Here is a 21920-nt window from a genome sequence, read left to right on the forward strand (position 1 = left end):
GGTCAAATGCTTCTGGCCCAGCAAGGGCATGAACCACTTTGAACTGCAGTCCTGATAATTGGGTTTGGCAGGCAATATTTGGCTTTAAGACCTCTCTCATCCTTTTGATTTGACTTTTACGAAGTACATGCTCAAGGATTTCAACTCAGAAGGTTAAAAAAAAAAAAGACTATTATGATCACCTAATCTGACCTCCTACTTACTTGTAGATATAAAAATTCACCCAGAGGTCTTTTACTGAGCCCAGGAACTTCTTGTTGAGCTCAAACACCTCCTTCAGAAAAGCGATCTGAACTTGATATATTGGATTTTAGTAAAAGAGAGCCTACCACATCCCTTAGACAACTACTCCAGGGGTTCATCATCCTATTCTTAAAAACATCCACCTCATTTCCCAATTGGAAATCAATGTTAGACAAACACAGGCATTGGATCTTTTTACAACCTTTTCTCCACTGGTCTAAAGATCCTCCCTAGCATTAGGCATTGCATATTTTCCTTCTGAAAAAAGAGCAAACTACTCCTACCACCTATGGAGTGTGCCAGTTTTAGAGCAAGATACACACAACAGATAGATAGCAGTTCTAAAAGACACAAATTCATCATCAATCTCAGCCTGGGCAGTTTAGCTTTTCAGTGGTTTTCTGCTCGGAAAAATCCCACTCCCATGCCTGTCCCTATGGTCAGGTGGCTGCTGTCACACCATCACATCTCAGCCAACTCGGAGGTGCCGTGTGCCACTGACCTCATCCTAACAGCTCTTTTGCTCACATTAAGGATAAAGGCCAGGTTAGCAAACGTGCTTTTGGTTTGTGTTAGTCTGGCTCTCCTGCTGTGTTTCAGGCTCCAAAAAGCCTGAAACATAACTGAGAAAAAAAAAGTTTGTTTTAGCTGCCTAAAATTGGGCTGGGAATCTCCAGATCCCTTGAGATGGAGGTATGCACTGGGGAAAGAGGAAGAAAAGAGAAAGAGCCAAAGCTCAGAAGTCAGCCAAAAATATTTAGGCTCTGGGCTTAGCTCACAAACAATTACAAATGGCGTTTTCAATCTGCCGCTTAATGACTCCTGGGACCCACAGATCTCTTCTAAGAAGTTCATAACAGGTAGTTAAGAGAGCAAACTGAGACATGAACTCTTACAAGAGGATTCATCACACCACACAAAAATTTGGGGGGCCCCTACTGCAAGTAGGGCTGAGACCCATTGATCATAGGACCTGGGAACAACAACAAAGCTGGAAAGGTGTTTGTACCCCTTTTCCTCTATCACAAAAAGCATTCCTTTCTCAGTGAAAAATTACATATCCATTAAGAACGCATGGAGGACTCCAGCTACCCCCAACGAAATAGTTAGAAAAATAAATATACCTGATCAAAACATAGCTTTTGTTAGCTACTCACACCAGACCAACAATCCCCATTCAGGGCTTCCTCTGGAGATAACATGAGAGAGAAGAAAAAAAAAATAAAGAAAAAAATGCAAACTACAAATAAGAAACTGTTTAAAGTGGAATCAAAAGCAACAACACATCTCACAGCTAAAGCCAGCTACCGTTTAGAGGCTGAGAGAAAAGCCCTTCTCCTATCTCAAACAAGTCTAAAACTTAGCACCTCCTTCATGGGCCTTTTCAGTGTGCTGAGGAAATGAAGGCAAGTGATTGACCGATGCCCAGCAGCTGGGCCACTTTGCTAATCTGGAGGTCCCTGCACTCTGCCAAGCAGGTGTGTGTCTCTCCCAGGTGGGCGAGAGGACCGCGATTCTCCCAGATTTCCTCCTCCCCTAATTTATTCCATGAGCTTGCAGTCCAGCAAGCAGAAATACACCACTTATGGAGTTTGTCATGTGGAGGGAGATAGTACAAGTGGGATGAATTAACCAGAATATAAACAAAAGCCCAAGGTGCAGCAAAACATAATAATAAAAATCCATCTGTATAAGAAGCTCTCTAAAAAAAATCTCTCTATCTAAATCTCTCTATCTTCAGATCCTGTGGCGTATGCTCACCTCTATCTTTCCCATGGCTATCAGTCTTGCACTGCTATCCTGAAACCTCTTTTCCTGAAAAGAAATATGAGGAGGGTTATTTTTATTATTATTTTTAGCTTTTTTTTTTTTTGAGAAAAAGTACAGAGCAATCTTCGCATGAATCCATGAAACATAACTTTTATTATCCCCCCATCTGCTTTCCCACCAAATGGCACATATTTGCAAAGCAGTCCTTGGAGGCAAGGGAAAAGAAGGAAAGAAAGAAAGTTGCTGTGAAGAAATCCAGAGTGATGGGAAGATCTTAGGGTAGCTGTTGTAATTTATAATCAGCCCATTAAATATGGAACGCTAATGCACAGCTGCTGAGAAAACCTGTCCAATATGTTTCTGCAACAGCAAAAAAAGGCCTCTGAGGTCATCTTGGCGCCTACGTTATGCTACAAAGAAATTGTCTAATTGCAGAACCTTGTGTAGTCTTCAGTATTAACCTCTTTCCCTCACGGCCAGCCAAGCAACACAGTTTACAAAGTCTGCAAAAGGAGGACCAAGGGAAAACGGGACGATTAAACCAACATGAAGAGTTTTTACTGTTGATCTTATTTTTATATCAGAAATAATCTGTTTTCTTCCCTGAGCAGAGGACCAGGCCAGTGACAAAGCAGGACTTACCGTAAGACTACCTTCTCCCATCCAACTTGCCAGTCTCGGCCATAAAGTCTCTGGCTTACTGTGCATGGCCTGAACCTTTAAATTCCCTCAGCCCATGTGTTTCCATAGTCTTAAAGTTCTCAATGCCTTATTATTCCAGGCTCAGAAGGACTCTTATCCTACAGGCAGAAAATTATCAACTTCAAGGATGCCCCACGACAGGGTGCAGAAGACAGGACAGAGCCCAAGAGGGCATTGCAGAGCAAATGCACCAGAGGCCAGAGCTTTCATGCACTATTTAATCCTTGCGAGCAGAGGACTGGACAGTGGTTTGGGCAGCTTTTAGGCTGGCTGCTGATGGAAACCATTTGTAAAGTAGCCCAGTGTGTCTGGAGAAGCCATAAAGCTTGGAAGGAAACTTGGAGAGACAGCTAAGGAGACCTGTGAGCATGAGTTTCTCAGGCAACTTTGTGGTTTCTAAAGCACCACCATTAAGAACTAAAATGAAATGACTTCTGTCTCAGAAGTCTAGGACGTATCTGCAAACCTGGGGTGATGTGCAAACGGGCCCCAGCTGACAGCCAGATCCCGAGGGAGAAAAATGCATTGAAAACTACAGTTTCAGTTCTCAGGGGTCTACATGAGAAAGTTCCCCTGTTTTGCTTTGCTAAGCCTGCATCCCTGAAATCTGGGTCTGAAACAGGCCTCAACACTTGCTCATAACTTCCATAACCCGCCTGGCATCCACCCAACGCTAGAAACTGTTGCTGCCTCTCTTGAAAGTTGGCTCAGACAACACAAATCCCAGCTTCAGGCTAAGCGAACATTTTGCTAACCATTCAGCAAGGCTGGCCTGAGTTCCAGTTTGCAGATGATTTGTCTTCTGTGGGAAGAGGCTAGCCAAACTCACCCACACAACCTGAAGGCTGGTTGCTCAGCCAGAGCAAAGCTAAAGCTGAAGCAGGCTGTCTGTCCATGTCTGAAGCCATGGCAAGTTTGGGACCGTGCAGACAGATGCTCTACCTGGCTGTTGACAGCCACTACAGGCAATCAGCTGTAGGTAGAAGGTGGAGCTTGTGACTTTCATTGTAAGCACATTAAATAAATTAAATGAGTTGTATAACCTTGTGTGTTAGATACTATCATAACATAGCCTTACAAACATGCTAAGTTTCTTAGTAACCTCCCAGAAGCTTCTGCAAGAAAACAAAAGTACCAATGAACTTTGAGCGCGTGTTAAAGAGGGTTGTGCTGAGGCTGATAATCAGAGGAAAAAATATTATGGCTGAGCTGGCACCAGTCCGTCCACAAAGCCTTCTCCAATTAAAAGCAAAATGGTCATGTCAAAGATAAGGCAAAGGGTTCCCAAGGTATTAAATCATGTCTAATTAGCAATTGCTAAGAACCAGTGAGCAGTTTGATTTGGTTGAGTGTGGAAAACTCTCTGTTAACAAAACCATATTAGAAAATGAAGTTGCTCTGAACTATCATATAGTAGAAAGACTTAACTAGACTAGCAATTGTGTTCGGAAGAACTCTGCCCAGTGGAGGTAACTGTCAGCTTATGAAACACACTTGGATGTCCTGGGATAGTTTTTGTGTGACACTGAAAATGAGGGGAATTTAAATAAAAATGTACTAGACTACACCTGCTACCTGTTTGTGGCACAAGTTTGGATTAAGATCTCCTAAAAAAATCTGTTTTTTATTTTGCTGGAGTTGCTTCCTTGGACACACCCAGACCCTTAGCTAACACACAATCTCTGCTAATCACTGTGGGCTTTTTTCCTTTTCAGCCTTGCCTACTGCTAGATTGGTAGCAGCAGTGGGATCCAAAGGTGTTTTTTTTTTGTTTATTTTTGTTGTTATTGTTTTCCAATTATTTTGTTCTGTGGTTTAATATTTGCTTTGCATTTGTGACCACAACGTCCCAGCTTCTGCCTTCAGAACCTGCAATTGCTTCTTGGACTCCCAGCCCAGTATTAACCCAGCCTGGACCTATTTGGCTTCCGTGATCCAGACTGGCTGCAGACAGGTTGATGTGACCATAGGTGGTTGTCCTACTGCAAGGGCTTATACTTATTCTCCTATCTACAAGAAGGTGACATTGTCACACACAGCTTGGCATTAATGCCATTTTAACCAGAAGAAGACACGCTCTTGATGTCAATTTCCTCATGGTACTACTGAGGCAAGAAACTTTACACAAACTCTCAGAAGTCCACAGATTTTTGAACCTCAACTTGAAAGTTCAGGGTGGAATGATCCTGGTTTTGCCAATATTTCTAAAATTTACCTCCTTTCAAACCATTGGAGCAATGGGCGTTTTCTCAACTCCATTAACTCATGGAATAATTCAGTATATTAGTTTTCCTTTTGAAATACATCTACAGAGGCCACACGTGAAGTACACTCTGCCTGGGGCGTTTTCTCATATTTCTGCTATCGATTTTGTCCTGATAGATATTTGGCTCCACCATACTGTACAAAATCAGTAAAAATTGAAGGAGAAAAGCATCTTTAATTTTCACCTCTGTGAATCAAAATGTCCCCATTTGGATGTCACAGAAAAAGTCCCAACACCAAAGTGGCTAGAAGGACAAGGGTCATTTTAGAGAGATTGGCAGGTGAAGAAGTTGGAGACAGGATTTTGTGAAAACACTTTACAGAGGATCTGAAATATCCATGGGGAATTTATTAAAGCCAACAATGCAGCTATTCTGTAGCTTTTTGAGGCATATGGAGGATCAGGTTTTCAGCCTTTCTCAAGCTTGTTTCCACACTTGAAATTGTACTTGTTATCCACAAAACTGGCTGCAATTACTGTGCTGGGACAGGTCAGGTTGTCACTGACTATATCTTTGTACACACAGTCTCAGGAAAACTAGACGAAAATGCAGACTGTTTTCTTTTGCATGTGAAAATTGGAATTTTCTATCACAAATGTGATTCTTGCTGCCTCACCCAGTAAGTTAGCCAGTTTGGAGTGTGAAGTGATATACACCTGCTTTTAGAATGGATTTTATAAGCACCTTGCATCATTTTTGTCTTTCTTCTACTTCATTCTGGACATAAGAATACGTTACTAGGCCGGTAATTAATTGCAACTTTTAGTTATGCCTGGGGCAACTCTGAAGGGAAGCTGCTGCAATTGTCTGAGCTTGATTTCTCCTCCATCCTTTCTTGGGCTCTTTTCACACTTTTTTCTCTTCTCTTTGTGCAGCTGGTTCCATGTGTTTTGCTTTGTGCACCATTGCCACAGCCACACTTTGCTTGTTTCTTTCCTTCTACACATGCTTACAGGGTCCACAATGGTACAGATGAAGCAGAGAGCATTATTCTCCCTGCAGACTCACCCTAAACCACCGAGCCTTGATGGCAGCACCATCTCCAGCTTCATTTCCCCTCAGCTGAGCCCACAGCCTAGCTGCTCTCCCACCCTTCCCATTATACCCTACTCAAATATCTAAGAGCAGGCAGCCTGTAGGTGTGCTGCTTGGACACCCTTCCCCAAACCTAATTACTGTATTTTTTCTTCCTGTGGTTGAAGCACTGGTTCAAAAGCAGAGATATTTTTCATTTTCCAGTTTCTACAGAGACATATATTAAAATCCTCTTTGCAATTTCATATACTGTGACATCCTTTGCTTTAAATTATTCCTGCATCAAGCTTCTGTGTAGGAAAGGAGTTAGCTAATTTTTGAAATTCAGCTAAGAGTGGGCTGTGGACCATGCTCTCGTGTCAGTGCAGCATTGATGCTTCCTTATTCTTCCTCCTCCTTTTTGCCCATACTCGTTCAGACGTAACAGGAGAAGCAAACAGACTCCTCCATCTTTTTCAGTTCCTGTTGCTACCATTTACCTATAACATTTTTATTTGAATTTATGATAATGACTTTCTTTTTTTTTTAATGCTTTTTCATGATAGCAGTGGTCTGTCTTTATCTTCCCAGATCAGCTATGTTCATCCTAGCACAGCCAAGCCATTATTGAACCCATTGACCGTTAAAGCACCAATTCATATTTATTAACATGAAAAGTCTGGCCATGCCCCTGAGCTGAGACACGGAGTGGGACCCCGCTGCGCCAGGCTCTGTGCACACATTCAGGCACGTGAGCAGGACACTTTGCTGAGGCCCCACTCCGTCACCAGCACAATTTCAAGTGGTAAAGGTCTGATTTAATTTGTGAACACACCTCAGTTTATATGAGCACTCAGAGAGTTAAAGCTAGCAGTTAATTTTTTTTCCTTTTTTTTTTATAGTGACTGCGTGCTTTTCAATTTCTGTATTATTCACACCTCAACAAATCTTATTTCATTAGATTTTGGGAACTGCATCGGTAATTTTGGTGATTAACTTTAAATTGGGGATAATACACAAGCAGACATTAACATAATGTCAAAACAATTTTGTACAATTGTTACTTAACCTCGGTCAAATCATTTCCACCCCCAGCATCCTCCCAAATGGACCTTTATTAATATGACACAGACAAACACAAGAGAACCCTGGGCTCTACTCAGGGAAATGATTAAACAAGAACACTTATCAGAAATGATCACGCAGGGTAACAAGGCAGGAGGGCAAATCTCTGAATTCTTATATTCTCAAGGCTGTGTATGGCCTTTGGAGGAGCTACACGAATGAGCCCTTGACAGGATGCTCGGGAAAAGGTGCCATAAATTGTCTTGCCTAGATGACAACTTGCAGAGGCTCAGCAGCAAGATGTTTAACTTCTTGCATTTATTATACACAGGTGATTCTTAAAGCTGATGGATGGGTATTAATTACTGTGGAGACTGGAGATCTTCATTTCTATCCTGATGCCACAGCTCAACCCGAGAGAGACCATTTTAAGGGCTGAAGGAGAGCTTGTTCTCTGCAGCCTTTTCAGTCAACGGACAGCCCAGAAAAGAAGCATAAAAAGCAACCAGCAGTGATATGCCAGGGACACGTTGGTGCCTCACACAGCCAGGGCACACATTTTCTCCCACAAAGACTTGCCAGCCCCTCCCTGCAGGATGCCACTAGTGTGAGCCCTGTTCATTGCTGCGCGGGAGCCAAATTCCCATCATCTGCTGTAATTGCCAGGGAATCCTCCTGGGCTTTAATCTCATTAACTGTCAGGGGAAAGCTAAAACATTCAGCCAGGTGGCCAGCTTTCAGTCTCGCTGGATTTCCCAGGGCCTGGTCTTGCAATTCCCAGAGCCTTTTTTGCAGTCAGCAGCAGGGCTCCCCCTGGCACCGAGTGGAGGGGATACTTCCCTTGTTGCTGAGGATGGACTGAGGGGTGCAGGATTGGTGCAGCCATGTCGGGGACTGGCTACCTGCTTTGCACATGTACTTCCCCAAAAAATCACTTCCAAAGCATAGCACAAATTGGAAGTCAGCTGAAAATTTGTGACTTTGATCTCCAGCTGGGACTGTTAAAGGAAAATACAGGGTAAATAGGAAAAAAAATTAATTTGTCAACAGGCCATCTTTTATCCAAAGTGCGAGCACAGAGATTAGTACTGTTGGCAGAAGAAGAACTCCCCTTTCCCATCTAGCTGTGATGCTTCTGACCAGCCTGGTGTAACATTAATTTGCACAGCCCTGTATCCTTGGAGAGGAAATCTTTCCCACAGGCTCTACTTGGTGCAACATGTGGCAGTGATGTGGGTTTGGACAGTGGAGAGATCCCCACCAGCACCATCACTCCTGGAAAAATCTTTAAAAGTTTGAAAATGTTTTGCTCCACAAGGTATGTCCTCTTTTACATGCCCAGCCAGAGACACACAGGTTTCTGAGATAGGAAGAAGCAGAAAACCAGCTTAGATTCACAAACGGATTCACAAATCTCCTCCTGCAACTACATTCATTCTCAGGAACCTTCATTTAGTTACTCCAAGTTTGAAATATTCAAGACGAATGATTGCTTCTGGCAATGTTGACTGAAATTAATTCTGACATTTATTCCAAAAGTTTGGGGGGGAGGAGGGGAAGGAAGAAAGGAAAAATAACCCTGGTCCATATTTTCTTTAGAAATCTATTTTTTTTTTTTTAGGTCATGTTTTGTTAGAGGTTTTTTTTTTTTTTTTTTTTTTTTTTTCACATAATCGGTCTGAATGGAACATAATAAATCTGAGAAAGTAATAAACAGCTCATAAAAAATCACTTTTCAAACTGTTGCTAAAACAGCCTCACAACAGTTGGTTCTCTAATGGCTCACTGGAGGGATCGAAGAAGGCTTAGGTGAGCCGTGAGCTCCTGGGTAACAAAAAGGGGTTGTTTTTAGCCCACTGCCATGGCTTTACATTAGGAAAAGTCAGTACCAGTGCATGGAGAAAGCACGAGGCAACCATTAGGAACTCTTCACTCCTTTCTTTGCCTTTGATCTCTCCCATTTTTCTCTGCAATACGCTATCATTTCGAAGGGTTTGTGTTTTCTTCATGGGGTCTGCAGTTTATTAGGAGGTCTTGCAGGGAGGTGTTTTGTGGTTTGCAGCAGGTAGAGGATATGGCACAGATGTTCTGGGGAATCGTCTGGACTGAACATCTGCTAGGGGGTTGGCAGTGATGTGATGAACAGGATTTGGTGCACAGGATGGTCTCTTCTGCACTGTGTTAAGAGCTCCTTTTCTGTTTGGAGGCCTTTTTTTTCAGACGTATGTGACCAGTGCATATGCATTTACCACATCTGCATTTTACAAAAACCACATTTCTTATGGAAAAAAAAAAAAAAAAAAGAAAGAAAGAAGACACTTCTACAAACTCACAGCATGAAAGTGTTTGGCTGAGAAGAAGCCCTTGCTGCTCCCAGACCTCGCTGAAACAACAAGCTCTCAAACAGAGAGACCGTGCATTAAACAAGCAATCACGTTGTTGTCTCTGCAGGCACACGGTCGAGTAAGGAGGAACAAAGCGTGAGTCACCGTGACGTACACAAGCAAAATTATGAATGATGAGCTAAAAATAAAGTGCTTTCAAATATAGTTGTGTTCCTCCTTCTGACTGAGGAGCATATTCCTCCAGGGGTGCTGATACCTGCTTATCTCGAGCTGGGCAGCACATTCAGCCACGAGAAGGGTGCCGAAGCAAGCAGCTCCCTCATGGCCCTGCAGCTGCAGCACGGGATTCAAGCCTGCTAGATGAAGACAGCCATGCTGTCCCCAAGGCTGGGGCACTGCCTAGTTGTGGCATAATTAGTCTTCAATCCTTTGAAGGCCAGACATCACCCATTCAGAAGTCCTCCTCTGTGTCAGCTCTCCTTTAAAAAGAGACAGCATCTCGTGAGACTGTCAAAATGTTACGTTTTCAGCCTGCGCTGAATGGAGACAAAAGTTGAGCATTAAATACCACCACTGATGAAGTCTTTTTCTCTGATAGGTGCTGTGAGTAGCTAATCGGAACACACGAACAGGGCTGCCAGCTCGATGAAGCTCCTTCTAAGCTTTTTAGTGCACTGATATTTCACTGTGCAAATTGCTTCATCCTGAGAGATGGTCTTGCAAGGTAACGAGTGCATAAATCCTAAGGTCTCTGCTCAGTTTTTACAGTTTTCACACAGTGTTTACTCGCCTTGCTTGAGCAAGGGCAGAGTAAAGCCTAGGCAATGACATTAGCTCCTCTATGGATTAGAGAATGAGCAGCTCTTGATAATATTTCTAGGTATATAGCTGCTTTTGCTGCATGTTACCCAGGTGGGGAAGAAGACCAGAGTCAATGTGGACTCTTAAAACTTATTTGCTAGCCTGATGGCTTCTTTCTATTTCTCTCTTTTCACACACACACAAAGCAAAACTCTCTGTGTGTCATACATCACCAGCCTGGACTAGAATCCCACTGACAGGACTCAGGCAAATATTTGGAATTTTACCTGGACTCCAAATCTGGGTCAGGCTGACATCCCAAACCAACAACTGCGAGTGAGAAAAAGCAGGATATCAGGGAGACAGCATCAGGCAGGATGGGATCCATGCCGAGACAGGGGAGCAGGGGGCATCAGCAGCTGGGCTGCCAGTGTGCAGTGCTGGCTCCCCTCGCTGCTTCTCAGATGTAGCAGGTGTAGAGGAGGTGACAAACGAGCACCGAGCAACCACGTTAAGTGACTCAGGAAATCTGCAGATATTATCACAGGACATGGGAGTCCAGGACAGTTCTAAGGCTGTGAGACAGTCCTCAGCACAGAAGACAGCTTTGCCTTGATTTTGAAGACTAAACGTTGCTAACCTCCACGGGCTGAGAAGGGGATGGCTTTCAGATCTTTAGAAGGAACGAGGAAACTACAGCGGTGTCTGACTAGTCTTTTTTTTTTTTTTTTTTTTTTTTTTTTTTTTTGCTAATGAGCTATTAGAAGTTGTTTTTGAGCCATACTCTTTGCCCTCATTATAACTGCATTCCCATAAGCTGAGCTTTCTGCCTGTTGTAATGAGCAGAAATCTGGACTGATGCACAGTTTTAATGAGGTATGGTTTAGATGTAAAACAGAACGACTAACATCTGAAGGGAGACCTCAAAGTGGAGTAACAGGAACAGGTAGAGGATTTACCACAACAGAGAAAGCTGGGTAGGAGAAGAGGAACAAACCATTTTCCTCTCACAGGCAGAACAGATAAAACTTGGCCCCCAAAATTGAACGTGAATGTAAGAGGTGATATCTCGAAGGAGGTAATTCACCGAGGGAAAAGGAGGAAAGCCAAAAACGGATCCAGCAGTTAATGACACCTTAGAGTTGATGGGTGAGAGGAAATTCTCTCTGTCGATTACACCAATGAGGGATGAAACAACCAGCAGAACATTTCTTTCTATCTTTTCATGAAAATTAAAAGGGCAGTTTTCACAGCTGGTGAAGGACTTTTTTTTTTTTTTTTTTTTTTTTTTTCCCTTCTCTCTGCCATCTGATCCTGTTTCCACTTTGAAGACAGCAAATTTATGCCTGAAGCTGAACGGGTAAAAATTGGACTCTGTTGCCTGCGGGTATTTTGCCATGAAGAGCAGCAGGATCTGATGAGAGATTTCATCCAGAGCAAATCAGAGAATATTCAACAATGTCTCTGTTTTCACAGGGGACTCTTCTAGGGAGGCAGGAGCAAGGGCTCAGCTGGTGTGCCCCAACATCCTTGGGGCAGTCTGTGCTATGAGGGGTAGCATGGGGTAAGACTGTCAGGTTTTTGCCTGCATCCTCTGTTCCCAATGTGACAAAGTGAGACATAAGAGGAATCTTCAGTATGAACCCAGAGGAGAGAATTTCTTCATGCAACTGTTATGTCTCGTGATGTTAAGAAGCAGGACTAACACTTGTGTGAACTCCCAAATTCTCCTACAAATCTCCATCAGATGTTGCTCTCCAGTGCACAATACTGTCCTCTCTTCCTTGTTAGCATCCTGCTTCTTCTAGAAAGATCAATCGTGAAAAATTCATCAAGACTTACCCTGAAATAGTTTCCATCAAGCACCAGTACAGGTCATGGCTCTTGAGACAAGTAGGGAAAAATCCCCATTCTTTCAGGAGTAACTGGGCCTTTTTCCCGAACCTGGATTTACATCAATGCAGTGCTATTGCTTTCTCTTTGTGATTTGTGACTGCTCAGACTCATTCCTGCTGCATATTCATGTGGGAAGCACTACAGTGGCCATGTTCAGAAGAAAAGACGTGCAGGTAAAAAGGATAGAGATTTCTGATATTATCTTCAATGAAATTTTAAACAGTGCAAGTGCTGATATGGCTGGCTCAGCATCCCACCACTCACTCGCTCGTTCACATTCTGGCTGTGACTCAGTGGTTTTGTCCCCATGTGTGTCCCTGGAAAGGTTTCCATCTTGGGATGACCGTGGGCTTCAGAACATCCCATGTGTGTTGGGGTTTATTCCCTGAACCCCAACAACTGCTCCCATCTCCCTGACTGTACCATATTGTGGCCAGATTTCTGCAGCTTCTCGTTAGGACAGGAAACACAAGCATTAAATGCAGGCTGCTTTCTGCAGTACTTCGCCAGCTGCAGTGCTCAGTCCCACAAGACTCTTGTGGTGCATTTCCCAGCCTATGTGCCTCCCAGGACTTGCTCCTCACTAAGAAGAGCTCTGCTGTGACTGTGTCTCTCATTTTGCAACAGGACAGCCAACAATCTGAGAAATCTGAAGGGCAAGGCTCTGTTTGCACATGGCTGAAGGACTCAAGTGCTGGAAGGCTTTTAAAGCCTTCACGTGGCACAGAACTGGGGAGGCAGGGATGGACATATAGCCAACTAAATGGAGGGGCTATGAAACTCTGCGACATCATCTGTGTCATATGACCCAGGAAAATGTGGCATCCACTTCCAAAGGGGGCTAAACTGCTCCTGGCCGCCGTGGCAAATCCCCTTTGGCAGTGTCCTGATCCCCTTTCAGACCTGCTGGGCTGGTGCCTGTCAGCTCCTGAAGCATGGTCAGGACGCTGGTCCCCATTCAGTTCTGGAGCATTTCCACTCTTGGCAAGAAGCTGTTAAAAATAAAGGGGCGGTGGGGAGGGGGAATGTATCACCTAATTGATTAGCTCCGTGAATCACAGAGATGCCAGCCTGTCAAAGAGTAAATCACTGAAGCTGTCTTTGATGTCTCCTTCGGTCAAGGACACACCAGCCTGCTGCAAATGTTGTCTTTCCTTTAATGTGCTTTCTCTCCTTCTGTCTCTCTTTTACACTTGTGCATGTGCATGTGGGGATTTTTTTTTTCCACTGGATGCCTGCAGCTGCCATACCTTGTGTTTTGATTCCTTCAGCAATTACCAGCTAAGCAGGGTTGGGTAGGACAGGCCTGCAGAGGAGAGATTACTGAGGACTGGTAAATGCACGGAGAGGTATTAGGGACCCCTCAAGGGAGCTCTCTCCCTCGTTCACTCTGAAAAATATCTCTCATTGCAAATAGTCTTCCTGAAGTTAAAGGGGACCTCCAGTTAATCTCTAGTCTTGCAGCAGCATCAGTATCTCGCTGGAGGAGAGGGGAAATGCAGGCACAGCTGGCTGCTAGCAGGAAGGCATGGTCTTTTTGCATTATCTAAAGAGCTGTTGGTTGTTTCTTCCCATTTCCAGCATGGCTGGAGATGCAGTAGCAGTCATGTAGTGCTGAAAAACTATAATAAAAAGCCAAGTGATGATGCAGCTTTTGTGACGGAATTTCAGCACTCCCAACAGGAGATGAAGCCGAAAGACACAGAAAAAAAATAGCGCTACTCAGACAAAACAGAACAAGTTAACCAAATTTCTCTGGATTTCAAGTCTGAGCTAGTTCCAAAACTTTGGAAACTGTTATAAGGCACATCTCATCTCACGGCCAACACGCACTGCACCTTGCATCACGTGCCATCTCAGATGGAAGATTGCTCCCTGGGAATGAAGTGTTTTTCTTCCTTGGTTTCTTGCCAACGCCACCTGTCTGGCTCTGCCTAGGTAATGCAGCACAGTGACAGCGAGCATTGGCTCACACAGCGAGTCGGACCTGGGCCAGGCTGGAGATGGCCTGTTAGTGGCTGTCACTCACTTGGCTGGGCTGGTTGTGTGGTGCTGGGAGAGGGTTCAGTGAAGGAAGGCTTCTGCCAAGATTTCCTGCATGACAGCACCCTCCTTACAGCAGCCCGGGGCCTGACGGAGCTTCTTCCTGCACTCCCCGAGAACAGGCTGCAAGGGAAAGGAGCTCTGACATTTCCAGGCTGTCCTGTTGGGAGGTCTCTGCAAACACAGTCTGTTCCCTGGCTTCATTTTCAGACGGTGGTCTGCTCCTACGCATGCTCACAGGTGTCTTGTACGCAGAGGACTGTGCTCCCAGAACATGCCTTGCTGTCATTTCCTTGCAATCCACCTGCCTGAAAAGCAAAGCAGGGAACATCATCACTCGGCAGGCTTAAAACAAGCCCAAAACATCAAAAACAAATGAGAAAAATTGCTCAAGGGTTGAAACAACAAAAAAGGTAGTAATGAAGAAGGGTGAAAGAAGCAGTGATGGACTCCCCTGGGCAAGACATTCAATCTTTCAGGGTCTCCATCCTCTCCTGTAAAAGGAGTATCATTCCCTCCTTGGAGGAGTGTGTCAGAGAAATCCCTTTCCTCAAGTTCTCAGGCCACAAAGCCAGAAGATACCAGTGTGACCATTCAGTTTGGCCTCTGCATTACACAAATTGCCATGAATCAATTCTTGCAAATAAAAAATATTGTAAAAGTTCATCAGATCTTGATGTAATAACCACAAATGACTGTGAATCCACTACAGTCTTTACAAAATGGCTCCAGGACTTAATCACTCTCACTGTAAAATTTGTGCACATCCTAAGCCAAATTAGCGCAGTTCTTAATTTGTAATTTGCACTGTAATTTTCTGCTTTTGTCTGCCAGGCTGAGAAGCTTATTGCCATATATGCATTCCCCAAGAAAGAGTTTCCAGACTGTGACCAAGTCAGCCCATCAGCTTGTCTTTGGTAAGATACCTGGGTGGAGGTCTCAGAGTCAAAGGTGATATTTCCTATCTTAGGAGCAATTACTGTTTTTTTTTTTGTTTGTTTTTGTTTTTCTGAAGCACCTTTGATTTCCCAACAGCTTTTTTGAACTGTGAAGACCAGTACATGATGCAGTATTCTGCCATGGATACCTGCCCATATAAAAATGCTCTTTCTTCCTCCTCTTCCTTCTCTTTTTCTTCGACCCATTGCCTTAGAGGAAAGGGAATGCATCTTCCACACTGAAATCACCCGTGTATTTCTAGAGGTCACTGCTTTCCAGGAGAGCTAGGGGTCCTTGGAGGCCACACAAGGAAACACTCTGAATGATTTCCCTTTTCGTTCCCTTCTCTGTTTTGCACTGTCAGCTTTAAATCCACTTCACCCATGCCACGCTTATCCTGCTTTGTTCTAAATTCCTCCTCAAAATGACAGTCAGTATCTAGTCAAATGCTTCATACGGCAATCTTGTTATCATTATCAACCAAACGTGTAATTTTCTCCTCCTCTCCTCTCCCCAAAAGTATATGATCTTAGTTTATTAGATTCTGTTTCTATAAAACAAGCGATGGTATGAGGCATGATAAAAATATAGAGAAAGGTGATGAGGCATCTTATTGCCACCTTTGAATTCTGCTTGGTTTTCCAGATATGCAAGATATTAAGCCATCATTAAGAACAGGCATACTAATCTCTCTTAATATCTTAGCTGACAGAGCAGAAGTGACCACTGGAGGCTTTTTAAAGGGCATAATACTGTTGAACTTAGCTGGAATCTAAATTCTTGTGATTTTCTTGTGTACCTTTAGTTAGAAAATCCTGACAGGATGCTAATGCCTGGATTCATCTACTGCAGAAGAAGTGATTACTGGAAATATAGAGATGATGGTTTAACATTACAGTGTATGTGTAAATTCTTTATCTTGGACTTGAGATCTTAAAGATCCTCTCAAAGGTAATCAATGGCACTTTAGTACCCTTTGAAGCTTTTATTCACAACACTTGCGTGCTACTTTGTGCCACATTGACTTTACTATTTTCTTCCAATTTTAAACAAAATTACTCCAGATCTGCATTTAAGATGCTATAAATGTGGTGATCCGTCAGTCTCATTCATGCAGTGCTTCGGGTGTTCCCTCTCTGCAGTAAAATCCGGGGTCATCATTACATTTTCATATGCTCCAGGACAGCAGTGGGCTGATTGATTGTTTTACCCTGTGCTCGCCATTCTGGGAATTGGTCCACCACATCTTAAAAGAGCACAACAGGGTTGAGATTGACCAAACAAAGAGTTCTGATGCTGGAAAATAAATTTGATGAAACACTAATGTAAACAGGGCTCTGAGGCCCTGAATGGGCAATATTATATATGCAAAGTGAATGAGGGCTGGATGTTCTTTAAAAATGCAAAAGCAATTTCCTAATTTTAAGTCTGCACATATGTTTAGGGGTTGATTTGGGACCTTAAACAGGATGTTTTCTCCCTTTTTTTTAACCTATGGTTTTAATCTCACACAGCCACATGAGCTAATCAGTGTCAGAAGCAGCTACTTTGGTCCAGCCCATAATATCTTTCCTGAGAAAGAACTGTCACAAACAGCCTGTAAGAGATGTTAGTCACGTTCCTTGGTGTAATACTGGAAGCACCCAGCTATAATGCTGGTGAAAGTAGTGTGAGAGACAATTTAGAACAAAATAAAATAGTTATGTGCAAGATCTTTGAAGAAGAGACTGTAAATGTGCAACATGAAACAAGGAAATTGTTTTAGTTACATTATGATTTTAAGTCATATTTCATTTACTCTGATACCATTGCTATCACAGCAATAAGAACATTATAAAACCTGTAAGAAGGAGTTGAGATGGCTTCTTACACCACAACACCTGAAGAGTCACTTTTCATAATCCCTAAAACCTGCAGTACCCCAAGAAATCTCCCATCCCTTTGTGCTCCAGCCAGAATCAAGCACTTATTTTTTTGCCATGCACCTCACCTATCCCACCCTTCAGTACTTAATAACCGCATGCTTTTCTGTTGATTTCTCTATATGGCAAAAGTCACAGGCGTTTACATTTCATGGATATAAATTGCCAAACTGCATCTTTAAAAATATATCAAAAAGTCTAGTTTATTCTTCTGCCTAGAAGACGCCATGAATCTCTCATTCTTCCATGTCTTATATTCAGCCAAGATTTTTACTGCAGCTGGTACTATGCAGGCAAGTTTTCCTTGTATCTCAAAAGGCTGGAGTCGACCTTATTTCAAAGGAAAGCTTCTTCCCAAGCACGGTGTTGTGACCAACCTGCAAGGAAGACCACGAGGAGATCAGAGGTCAGTGCCCCAAAGTCATGCGTGACCCTTGCTGGACCTGGCTGCACTGTTCCCCCTGACCGGGAGCACTAGAAGTTCGGGGCAAGCCGTGAAATATTTAACCAGGCTGCCACTATGTAAAAATGATAGAGTGTGCCTGAGCAGAACATCTGTCAGCGAGGTGGCAGCTGGCAGAGCCCGGCAAGGATTTCCTGGAGAGAAACGGGGCATAACTTACCAGGAGAGCTGCGATGCTGGGCTGCGTGGGAGGGCGAGGGGAGCATGTGTGAGCGAGCGTGTTACTCGCTGGAGAATAAATGCCCTGAGGAACCTCATTTGGAAGTGCAAACATGAGTGCTGCAGTGTGAGAGAGGAGATACAGATGAATGCAGCAGCATGTATGCCTAACAGCGTGATTCCTCATAGCCCAAGCGATGATCTCTGGTTTCCCAGAGGCTCTTGCTGCCCTGGCTCTGGCAGCAAAGGATAATCCCAGCCCTCTTCCTTGTAGGTTACTGCAGCAGGTGCAGGGGCCTAGCTACGGAGAAGGCCAAACTCCAGGTGTTTTAAGAAAGGGAGACGTGGATCAAGTTGGTGGTTTCACTTGGCAATTCCACTGCAAATGGGGTTGAGCAGCCCTGTCCATGGGCAGGTATCCAGGATCTGGCCCAGCAGAAGGCAAGAGCTTTGGGGTCTAAAAGTAATCCAGCACAGTATGGGGAGAGGTGTGGTGATACTGCTCTTCTTCCTGCACTCTTTGCTTTCAAAGAAGCTCCATCTGACCTTCCCCAGGAGCAGACATTGGGTGTCCCATCGCTGGCTTGCTCCCCCCAGTAACCCACTTCTCCCTGCACTGAGCTCACAGCAGGACTTCCATGGGAAGGGACATGAGCAGCCACTGGCACTCAGAAGGGTAAGTACAAAAGGGTTTCAGCTCCCCATTTCAGTGCTCTGTCTCTGTTCCAGGGTAACCCCTTACATGAACCCACACACCCACTCTCTTCTTTTGCCAGATAATGCAAAGTTTAGGTAACACAGTAATTAATTCCCTCATCATTACCACTGCCCTCTTGCAGATATTTCTGCTGGCCAAATTTAGCAATATTTTAAGAGAAACTATTTCCACTTTTGCTCTAAAGTAGAGGTTGCCAGGCACTGACAGTTTTGTCCATGATGCAGGGAATTGTAAAGGGTTAGTTGTCCAGGGGTACATGTTTGAGAGCAAGAGTGTGGGAGGGAGACAATGAGAGAACAGAGTTGGATGCAACTTCTTTGCATTCTCCCCCACGCTCCTTTTGGAGGGTGTTTCAGGGACAAGCTGTGAGGAATGCACACTATCTAATCTGCATGTATAATGTAAATATGCACATTTTTATTTGCTCTCTCCATCTGCAGGGAACTTGCTGGCATCAGAACGGCCATGTGGTCTCCCAGTGAAGTTTCCTTGTAAAAGGGAAGGAGGAGACTTAGCAAGGCTGCTTGCTCTCTGCCTCGTGTGCACGCCGTGCAAATGAGCGAACAAAGTCCATCCTACTCGTACCTTCATGTTTTTGCTGTTTGGTCCTAGGACCTTAAAAATAAAGTCTGGATTAGGCTTCCTACAGAGAGCTGGTTCATTGGCTGAGCTGGAAAATCTGTGTGGAGGGTGGGGAAGAAAAGAAATTCCACTTGACCACCCATAAATGATCATTTAAACCTTTTTCTCTAACAAAGCAGGGATCTAAAGAAGTAATCAATAGTTAGGATGGGACAAATAGTTTTGGTCCTTTGGAACAGAGAAAATTAAATGGAGGCAAAATCAAGAATGCTATTTTTTTTTTTCACATGAGAAAATCAAAATGTTTCATCTGAAATTGTCAAAATAAAACATCTTGGCTGTATGTTTGGCAGGTTTTTTCTGTTTGCATTTGAAGCAAGGAGTAATTTGCAGATTGACTAAATCTGCTTAATTCTGCATTTTTACTAAAAAAATAATCTCTGCCAAGAGCTGTTAACCAGCTTCATTGTGGCCTTCTGAACAATGTGCCTTATACTGGTGGGGGAGTCACTTGCCCTGTCCTCAATAGCCTGCAGTGCCTGGAGTCCTGGATGCCATATAAATTGCCCATCTGCTGACTGGCTGGAGTTTCTGGCTTGCTCTGCAAAACTTTTTGCATCCTGGTCATCTCAAATCAGGGAGAGATGTTGCTGTGTAGAAGCTAAGGGTGCAAAGGCACAGCAGTTTGCACAAAGTCACCGAAATCTAGAGAAAAGTTCCTTCATAATGTCTTTCAAGAACCTAGACGTGCCTTTCAGTTTTATTTATTTATTTTTAAGGCATCACTGACTCAGAAGTGTTTTTAATCTATTTTCCTTATTGTTCCACAGCATGCATGTGTATTTGTGTGAGGTATTTGTGTGTATGTGATTGTGACAGTATAAATATTAATAGCACAAGGGTGAGAATACATGTGGCCCTCAAATGAGGTTATATAAACACACAGCTGCTGCGCTATTTGTAAATTTATAAAGACACATTTCCATCAAGAGTGTGAAAGTCAAATAAGCGTGCAGAGAGAGAGAGCACATATGCTACATAAACTGTGCAAGAAGCCTATAGAAATTACATGGTTCTACTTAAATCATGGTCCCACTGAGGTCAACTGGAGCAGTGTCACTGACTTCAGTGGGATCAGGACTTGGCACAGTGGACTTGCAATGATTTCCCTGGATAAGGCAGATCAAGCTACTGGAAAAAAAACAGAAGATCACACTTCTATCACAGTAGCAAGAGGGCTGATCCCTTGTGGCTGGCTGACATCTGAGCCAGATGGGGACGATGTAGCCATGTAACAGCCACAGAAAAGAGCTTCTACTCTGGTGTCCTGCAGATTCTGCTGTTGTTGAGAAAACAGGATCTGTGTAGGATATTGCTCAGGGAGCTCTGCAACTGCCTCCCTGCACTCCCCTAAGAACCGAGATGTGCTAGAGTCACAGTAGTGGTGCACCAGCCAGGCCAACAAAAGAGCATTACTTGTGTATTTGTATGTTGACAATGTGCAGGCCAGACCTATATGCCATACAGTCCCATTTTTTGTGGCTTCAGCAGCTGCTTGCACTCAGTTTCCCCAGGGAGGTTTTACAGTCACTGTCAGACTTCATTCTGGATGACAGGAGCTGACGGGTGTAAGGTTTCATCCCATGGACAAGGTGGAGCACAACGCGAGATGAGTCAGAGGCAGAAAGGTTACAGGCACAAGAAGAAATTGTTTGGCCAATAAAATGGATTAAGAAATTTATAAAGCCACATTTTCTCAGCTCAGTATTACATTTCTCCTATTGCAGAAGATGCTACTCAGACCCCAGCAGCAAGTCTAGGATTGTTCTTTTGGCACAGAGTTACCCTGGCAAAGACAGCAGCCTTTGAGTCAGAGACATCTTCCCGTGAGGCTATTCTCAGCCTGCTGCAACAGAGCAAGTCCATGCCCAACTCAAATCAAGGCCCTGGCATGCGGGTATTTGTTTGAACCTTCTCCACATTCTGTGTCTGTCAAGGTTTGGTAGAGGTGGCCAAGGAGGAGCTCATGTGAAACCATACATTAAATTTCCACAGCCTTCCTGAGTCAGCCTGCCTCATGGGATGGGTGTTGAGCAAAAATCAGATTATTATATATATATTTTTTCTGCTTTGTAGAATCACCAATGTTTTAACAACTGGGTCAAACTGTAGTCATGTGGTCACCCAACCCTGGTGGGACATTCAAATGGGTTGAATCCCAGCCTCATTCTGCCTTTGACTGGAACAGCTTATCTTCTAATGGTCTAACTTATGTTGTCCTCAATGGAGAGCATTCATTGGGGGAGTTATTATGCAAAAGGGTGGGTTGTGTGTACTGCAGTGTGCTGCACACTAACCTCCCTCTGTGGTCAAGACCTTATACTGAAATGAGAATAACAGTCTTTCAGGTAATTGAATTTTTGGTTCACTAGCAGTAACACCTCTTTTCTGTGTTGTTTTTGACGGTTATTTTAAAGCCGAAAGTAAAGGAAAAAAAATCTTAGTTTAATCAAAACATTTTTTGTTCCTTTGTAAGGGTGATAGCTGGGCTTTGAGCACACCTTTCAAAATGAAATGGAAAGTAATTTTGAACCAAACTAAATTTGCAATGGAAAGATCAAAATATTTTGTTTGAAAATCGCGAAATGAAACATTTAGATTCAAGTAACAAATTCAATGTCAAAATGAAGTTTCTAAATTCCCCCTCCAGCCTGTGAGAAGGATTCAATGAAGCAAACATAAATTTGCAAAAAGTTGCTGTGTTACCAAAACTGCATTACCCACTGAAATAAAATAATCCCAAAATGTCTTTCTGATCTAAAAAATGATTCCACAAATGCAAGAGATCAGGCAGCTGTTTCTTGGACAGAGAGTGGAGCAGTTTTGGCCACGGTTTCAGCAAGTCACCCCTCAGCTTTATTTTAATGTCTCTGCTCAGTGATCATGAACCTCTTGTAATTTGGTATAGAAAAACATCCTGCTAGTGCCATC

General features: G+C 43.5%; 2 long non-coding RNA genes across 4 annotated transcripts in view; both read right to left on the reverse strand.

The window, feature by feature from the left end:
* Window positions 1-1583, reverse strand: part of LOC121075850 — a 54127-nt gene extending 52544 nt beyond the window's left edge. The window contains exons 1-2 of one of the 3 annotated variants that reach the window (XR_005823196.1): window positions 1536-1583; window positions 1401-1432 (exon numbers count right to left, since the gene is read on the reverse strand). This is a non-coding gene — a long non-coding RNA (uncharacterized LOC121075850). Of the gene's footprint in view, window positions 1-1367 lie in introns of all 3 variants that reach the window. The other 2 variants (XR_005823195.1, XR_005823194.1) reach the window with 2 other exon arrangements.
* Window positions 1584-11503: 9920 nt separating this feature from the next.
* The window catches only part of LOC121076214, a 136913-nt gene continuing 126496 nt past the window's right edge, over window positions 11504-21920 (reverse strand). The window contains exon 4 of the long non-coding RNA XR_005823391.1: window positions 11504-14454. This is a non-coding gene — a long non-coding RNA (uncharacterized LOC121076214). The remainder of the gene's footprint in view (window positions 14455-21920) is intronic.

Source organism: Cygnus olor, chromosome 11 (genome assembly GCF_009769625.2).
Source record: "Cygnus olor isolate bCygOlo1 chromosome 11, bCygOlo1.pri.v2, whole genome shotgun sequence".
NCBI lineage: Eukaryota > Metazoa > Chordata > Aves > Anseriformes > Anatidae > Cygnus > Cygnus olor.